The following is a 7886-nucleotide window of genomic DNA, read 5'->3' on the forward strand; positions in this document are numbered from 1 at the left end:
CCAAAAAGATGCAGGTATATTTTGGAACAGTCAGCATTCATTACCTAAGGTTAATAGATTGATGTGGTGAATTCAACATCCCTTGGACCAAGGAGCTGTTTATGAGGAAAAAGAAACATGATTGTGGCCGAATTATTTGATAACCGCATCAATTTGCTCTTATCCAAAGGTACGTTCGAGCACCAAATTATTAGCAATTTTACTTACAACAATACATCTCTGTTGCATTCGTACGTGGCATTTTCTATCGAACCTTTACGATGACTCTGGCATTTCAATATCTAAATTCGATGAGACTCTTTTGCCTCCGTCATAGCTGATCAATCAAGTCGTGAAAATCAGTTTGAATCTGTATTTAATAGAGCCATTGCGTGCTAATATTTTGATACAAAGAACCTAAATTGTACACTTACTTGCAAACAAACTGGCCTCAAACTTGACACGTTAAAATCGTCCATCAACTGGAAGCATGAATCAACAGACATTTTCGTTATAGGTCGGGGGTTCCAACTAACTCGAAAAAGTACTTTCACTCGCGGAAGTGGAAAAGCGATAACATTTGTTGTTCTTTTGATATCAGTATCTCAATTTGCATTTCGGTTTTTAGGACGACGTCCTAATTGGTGTTCAATAATCATCATCCATAATCAATGCCTACATTTGCATATCAATTGCAATAATTTGTTTTTTTTGGTAAGATGGCACTCAGCCGCTTTTCGACCTCATTGTCAACCTTATTCATGAAAGGATTTCAATGAATAATAGCCGTGAATTTACAAACGTGTTCAACTTGCACATTAGGAACCAATTCTGCAAGTTGCATTTAGTATTCTGGCTATGATTTTTTTTTTTGCTTTGTTTTTTCACGGGCTTTTCTAACCGCTACCAGGAATGTTTTTTTTTAATTTTCTTAATTTTTAATTTAAGGCCCATCAACAATGTTCCGCCATTGAGAGTAATGCTTCAGATCTTCGATGATTCCAACCATTCATTTTTCAATACAAATAAGAGAAATCCAAGACGCATTGGACATTTTTTTTAGATCCAAGTCAGCGGGTTTGGTTTCTCGAAAAAGTACCAAATTAATTGATTCTGATAGAAATTTCCCTCATGTTTCTTGTGAAAGATTGAATTACTAACTATTGAATTGGCAAAAACTAATATCCAGCCTCTAATGATTCATATGGTTATCTCCGCTTTTTCCAATAACTGTTATCGAGAACCTAATACCTTTTTGTTGTTCCACTTTCTTTAACAAGTTCGAATGGTCAATTATAATTCTGAAAATCCTCTCTCCAAATAAAATTTCTAGTATGCACAATCTCCTCAATTGAGGATTTCTAACAACGCTTAATTCCATCGGGCAAAACTTTGCTTGAGGAACGTGGAACCAACTGGTTAGACTCTGTCAAAACCACAAAATGAACTTGGATAAGTCTGCTGGCCTTCAAAGTGTCCCATTTTGCCCTTTGGAAGCCCTTACATTCACAATGGACTTTTATCCAATGGCCCGTGGTTTCGACAACGAGACATGGGGGAATATTGTAACTTCCTACGAGCGATCACAAGCAGATAACGTCGTTCAGAAACGAGTTTGGACCTGCAAAAACTATTTGGAATTGAGATTGCCATTCGGTTTATCCATGGTCTCGAGTAATGTGCCTCCATAAAGTTTGAAACAACCTGTCTTGTACCTAACAAAAATACATTGCCAATGGCACTTGCCAAAGTTCGGGGGAAACTTCTCGATTCTAAGAAACCGAAACCAGTCTTTTTCCGAACAAATTGCCAAGTTCATAACCAGGGTATGCGCAGATCTCCCAAGGGAAAACAAACCGTGTGGATAAATCCCAACCAATGAGCGTTCTGCGTGACATTAACCCGATGGAAAGAGAGTCGCAGAGTATCGAAAAACGCCCTAATTTTTCGCTAATCGGAGGAATGCCAATTTTTGCCCCCCCCCCTTCAAAGAATACACTCCCCTTTATGACCTTGAGCTATTGGGTTACGTTGATAAGCCTTGTCTCAAGGCCCCTGGAAATATAGACGGAGAGACCAAATAGGAAAATTGTCATTAACTATCGTGGTTGTTGTTGTTTTTCCTCCTCCTTCTTCTTATTCAAGTCCTTATGCCTAAAAAACTTGTTAGGTTTGGTTTCTTCACTTACTTTCCTACCCGCCACAGGGAATGTAATCCCCAGTACTATTAAAATGAAAAGTTATAATTCGTCTATTTATTACCTTTCAATCTTTATATGATATTTGGTCTACCAACGAATTTGAGTTGGCAGACCGAGCTAGTCCTTGAATATAGGGTTGATATGGAATGCTATCTAAAAATTTGTCCAACCAAGTCTGACTTGAAAGATGCAACCGGATCAACCAGGCTTACGTTTTCCCCACGAATATTAAAGGGAAGCAAATTACGCAATGAAGGAGCCCGAGAAAGAAGAGAAGTTACAAATTTTACAACAAATTTCAGCTCAACCGCACCATTGGGTCATAACGTATACCTTTTCAAATCTCACATCATAGTAGTAGTACGCAGAGTGGATAGGAAAGGCCACTTTTTGTAAATGTACAATTGAGCTTTGGCAGCGAACGACTTTTGACTGAGACGTTCTCCATTGATCATAAAAAGGGAAAATGTTGCCAGTGCAAGCTAACACATTGACTAGAAACGAAAAGGTTAATTCTCGACATGATTCTAGTAATGATTCATGGCCAAACCCAAAGCATTCAAAAAAGGATATTACCGGAAGCTTACCTGTTGTCGAAAGGCCCGAACCGGATGTTACTAACACTTGTCACAACAAAAGGACGTCCAAGCTATGGGTTGGCACCAAACAAATCAAAGACTGCTCAAGGTTTCTCCCAAGGGAATGAGTGGTCTTCTCCTTCGTCTTCGTTTTCTGGTTCGTCTTCTGCTTTCTTCCGCTGGTGTCCTAATATCCGTTATTGTTGTCTAAGCACTCAGCCATCCACGAGAAAGCCTCGCGGAAACTGGAAACGACCAAAAAACTAAGCCCGGGGATGACGCGCCGCCATCGGCTGCAATGAAAGCCACGGGAATCGAGACAAGGCCTCGGTTCCATCGCAAAACAGAGCTTCTTTTCCTTCTCTGCCCTCTGTTTCGATCGATCGCTCTCTCTCTCTTTCTCGTTCTGTCGAAAGACACCGATGAGCTCCGTGGGTCGGTAGTTGGCCTTTACTAGTCCTGTACTTTGTTGGTGCTACTACCCACTTCGCATTTTAGGATTGGAGGGCCTGATCTATCTGGAGAGAGGGTTTAGGACAGATCTAAACTAGATTTTTAGAGCGGTTGCGGATCACCTGGGCCTTTTGGAGCATTTTGAAGACTTGTCGGTGAAACGTTTTATTGTGTGATATTTCTTTCCATTTTCATTTCTTACTTTTATTTCTGTTTCTGTTTAACTTTTTTGCAAATCACACAAACCCATACACTCGGCGGGCCTTCAAACCACGGAGAGCTTACATGAATGAATGAGTAGTGTGAGTAGAATGGTCCTTTCCAATGACAGGTCATATAGTGCATCATATTGTCCTCTCGTTATCGAGGTTTTGCTCCTGTTTGTTCGCTTTATTCGATCCTCTGTATGTCTTGGCCTGCTCTTATGCTCTTATGATATTCCCATAAATCTCTGTTTCGAGAAAAACTCTAGAATATACGCGTTCACAGTGATGCAACGGTAGCAACCATTTCATTTTACGGAGGACATTCGTTGCCCAATTTTGCAACCTCTGTTCCGATCCTGGGCTAATCAAGTCCAAGTTTCTTGGTGGCATTTAGACACAGATTAAGTGGGCAAAACTATGGTCATTTGCACAGGCTTAGGGTAATGATTAAAGATATGCATGTGCCAAAAATACAGCAGCTTCGAACGTCGAAAAGAATCCATTTACCTCAAAACGAACAATGAAATTCTAATCAGCCGCATCAATAATTAATTACTTGAATTAAGCACTCTACCTGACGTCAAGACCTGAGAATTAGCACTCGGTAATGAAACTATTAATAAAAGGTCAAAGAGGTTATGGGGCGGACAATTCAATTACGCTAATTTTTTCTTGTTTTTCCTAAAACACTCGCTATTCCCTTAATTATGAAATTTTACTTTTTTGCTTGTGGTTGCACTATAATAATCATTCAAAGTACCACTTTTTGCAGACTTAACAACTACACAAAGCCATTCAAATCTAATTTGGCTTCAGCCAATCTTTCTTCTCGATCGGCATCAGAAGCTTGATCCTACGGCAAACGAGTTTCTTGAATAGAAACACATCTCAAGACATTCAGCACATCTTCGTGTGCTTTGCAATCAATAATCAATGCCTTATATCGAATGCCAAAACTGAACGCACCTTGCATACGAAAAGAGCATTTTCTATGGTCGAGCAAGAACTATCAATTGGAGATATTACGCCGTTCATGCAGAAAATCCATTATCTTAAGTAGGAAGTTGTCTTGGATTGAACTTAAGAGCAAGATAAAATCCCTAAAGACATTGATAAAAGGAACTTGTTCTCGAGCCAATTGGTTTAGGTTTCGAGGCTTTTGATTTAATGAGGGATTTTCCAGTGTATCAACCGAAAATTTGGTTGCGGGCAACTTAATTTGATTTTTGTTTTCGAACTTCCTTACCACTATTGAGAATGCAATTCCCACTACCTCAATATGAAAAGCTCATAATTATCACCTAACTATACGTTCTTACACAGTCTAATCCAACCACTAATCAGATTTAACGGATCTAGATAGGCCTTGAATTGAGGATTGATCCGGAATTTTGGTTAAAATCTTATCCAAGTGTGGCTTTAAACCTGACACAGATTTAACACCTACTAATGGTTGTGAAAACCTTCGTGCAGAAAAATTAAAGCTTGTGATCAAGTGGCATTATTCATGATTTCTGGTGTTACAAAATAGGAAATTGAAATAAGATTAGAGGGAGACAAATTGGACAATGAAGGAGCACGGGAAAGAAAAGAGAAGTGTTTCATTGTTCAAACACTAATCAAAATTCTCGAGTGCTCTTGAAGGTACTCTCAAAACGTTTGTTAAGCCTTTGCTGTGGCTACAATTGACCCTAAAACCAGAGGCCTGTTTTTTTTTTAAAGCCCGTACCCCGGAGGACGTTAACCGGTATGAAAATACTCTTGACAAAGTGTTGAGCGGATGCACATTCTGGGTAAAGTCCAAGCTTTAACTTAGAGTTACGCGTACAAGCGTTTAAAAAAGGTTAGAGTTGGGACCAAGCCCATGAATCCTTGTGAACGAGTTGAATATCAGATTGATGTTGTAGATTCTTGAAATACTTAGCAGTCCCAATCTCCCTTTTCATGATTCTGCATCAATGCAACTTTTAAAGGCTAATCTAAGTCTGACTTTTGATTTGGGCTGGGATTTGTTCGGTCTAGTCTTTTTTGCATTGATACACACTAAGACAAAGGCGGAGGAAAATTCTAGTTTTAGTTTCATTTAAGATCCTTATGGCTTGCTTCCATTCGGCGTTCTTTAGGGGTTGATGAATTCTTAATCCAACACCTTCTTCTAGTTAGTCATAGTGGTAAAAATACCCCTTAAAAGTTTTGACGAAAATCCCCAAACACATCTTGGCAATTTTCTCCCTCAAAAATTTTTGGGAACAGTTTTGATTTTATTGATTTATGATATTTTAGCCCACATAAAAAACTTACATACCTAAAAGCATTATAAAAAACTGAAATTTTCAAAAACCTGCTCTATGTAAATTGGGAGCACACTTTGTTAGCTCTTGAGTATAATTTATGATATCATGGGATTTAATGGTCCAAATGTCATCGTTTTTAGGCCCAAAATGCCCCGCTTATATGTTCATTCAATTTCCCAAAGACTTAACATCCATTTTCATTAATACAAAACTGAAAGATTATTTTTCTTCTTATCACAATATTTCAAACTAACTTAAAACCATATACAAACATATCTAAAACCCTCAAAAGAGCAGATTTTTGAAAAATAAATTTTAGATCCGTCCAAAGGACAGTTAGTTGAGCGGTCACTGAAATTTCACAAATGTCAATGAAGTCTTAAAGAAGCTAAAGCTATTGTGTATCAGTTTGAACAAAGTCTTCAAGAAACGACAAAATCTATAACATTGTTTGTTGTATGTATTGTCTTCAGAATACTAGTGGATGCGTAGCTAAGTGTAATCATGTTGACTGTTAAACACATTTTCAAAGATTACACTTTCAGTGTGTTTTAAGTGACATCATATAGGATTTTGAGCTATTGTGAGACTATGCAAGAAAAAAGAAAAATAATCTTCGTTTTTGTGATATTGAAAATCGATATTAATTCTTTGGGAAATTGAATTAACATTGAACCAGGGCATTTTGGGGCTAAAAACGATGAAATTGGGACCATTAAATCCCATGCAGTATGGGAATTTCTCTAAAAACCTGATAGGGCTTTTTGAACACCGTGTAGTTCTAGCTATACTACTCTCCTTTTGTTCAACTTTTGGGCGTATTCTTCGGCAATAAAATGGAATCAAATTATTTTGAGGAACTATCTAGCAAGATTGATGGGCTTTTGAAGAAGATATATGATTTAACCCAAATCCCCCAACTGAACGTGTACCAATTTCTCAAGGATTGCACAATGTATTTAATCAATCCAGAGATCGTGCCCTTGATTCCGAAACAATTCGTAAGCCAAAAATAGACGTCCCCTAGTTGACGCCACAACGCCCAAAATTGAAACTTTGTTCTTATCCAGAGTAACGCCCTCTACAATTTATCATGAATAGTGATGGGAAAAAGTAAATTTTCGAAATCAAAGTGGCCAGATGACTCGGAAAGGAAAAGCTCCAGCCGATTCCAATGTAACGTAAAAAAACCATAAGGTCAAAGGACCAAAAAGTCAACCCCGCTCTAACGGAAGAAAAGTAAGGTTTGCATTTTGAGGCTATGAAGGCTAACGGACAGATTTCCGAAACGACACTAGAAATAGACGCCTTAAGCTGCACGAAATATGTTTTGCGTTCTGCCCTTCTGAGGGTGCTTTGTGACTCAGCCTCGAACAAATAAAGGGCCGATTGGGCCGATTCCTTCTTATTGAATTACAATGCGTTTGTGCTGTATTTGGCTGATTATATAAAATTTTTATGTATGATTAGTGACCCGGGTCATATACCACGGTAATGTCCGGAAAAGAAATTGTGTTCAAGGCAAGGCACTAGTAGTTTATTTAGCAATCTACCGTGCATCTTCCAGTTTTGTTCCGGCTGTCTGACGTTGCAAATAAGGGCCTTTATGCTATTTATCTATAATGCTCATTGGTGACCCTAGTTGCAACCTCCCGTGATTACTTATTGGAAACCATCACTACTCATGAGTTGGCTAAATGTCGGCAAAATAACTTGTTTTGTCATTGAGGGTAAATTCCAGATGTTTGTCAAAACTAGTTTTCCTTACAATAGTAACTCTTCACGGTGACAGGTGTTCAGACAATTACTCGCACTCAAATGTATAAGTTTGGTGCTCGACGGCGAAACAAGTTACTTTTCGGGCTTAACGGGCTTGGGATTTTTTTCTTGAAATTTCAAATTAATCTTTATTTTTTTTTAAGGTTTTTTAGACAAATAGAGCACAGACAATATGGTGCGGTTTCAGGAAGCAAGGTTCTTATCCCTCCTGGGACATCTCTGAGTCCGATTTTCAAGTTTGACGCTGATTTTCATAGAAATGGTTAGCAGGTTGGATATAATTTTGTCTTATCTAAATGGCATACAGTTGATAAATAGGATTATCTTTCTCGTTAAAAGGCACCTATAAATATTGGCGTCAAGTGTTTTAGTCGCATGCAGTTTTGAAAGGCTGTC

At 38.3% G+C, this 7886-nt stretch overlaps 1 protein-coding gene across 1 annotated transcript in view; it reads right to left on the minus strand.

Annotated features, from left to right (window-relative positions):
• LOC131888921 (uncharacterized) overlaps positions 1-3537 on the minus strand; it is a 30041-nt gene extending 26504 nt beyond the window's left edge. The window contains exon 1 of the mRNA XM_059237876.1: positions 2768-3537. The gene's annotated coding sequence lies outside the window, so the exon portion shown is untranslated. The remainder of the gene's footprint in view (positions 1-2767) is intronic.
• Positions 3538-7886: the final 4349 nt, after the last annotated feature.

Source organism: Tigriopus californicus, chromosome 10 (genome assembly GCF_007210705.1).
Source record: "Tigriopus californicus strain San Diego chromosome 10, Tcal_SD_v2.1, whole genome shotgun sequence".
NCBI classification, from domain to species: domain Eukaryota; kingdom Metazoa; phylum Arthropoda; class Copepoda; order Harpacticoida; family Harpacticidae; genus Tigriopus; species Tigriopus californicus.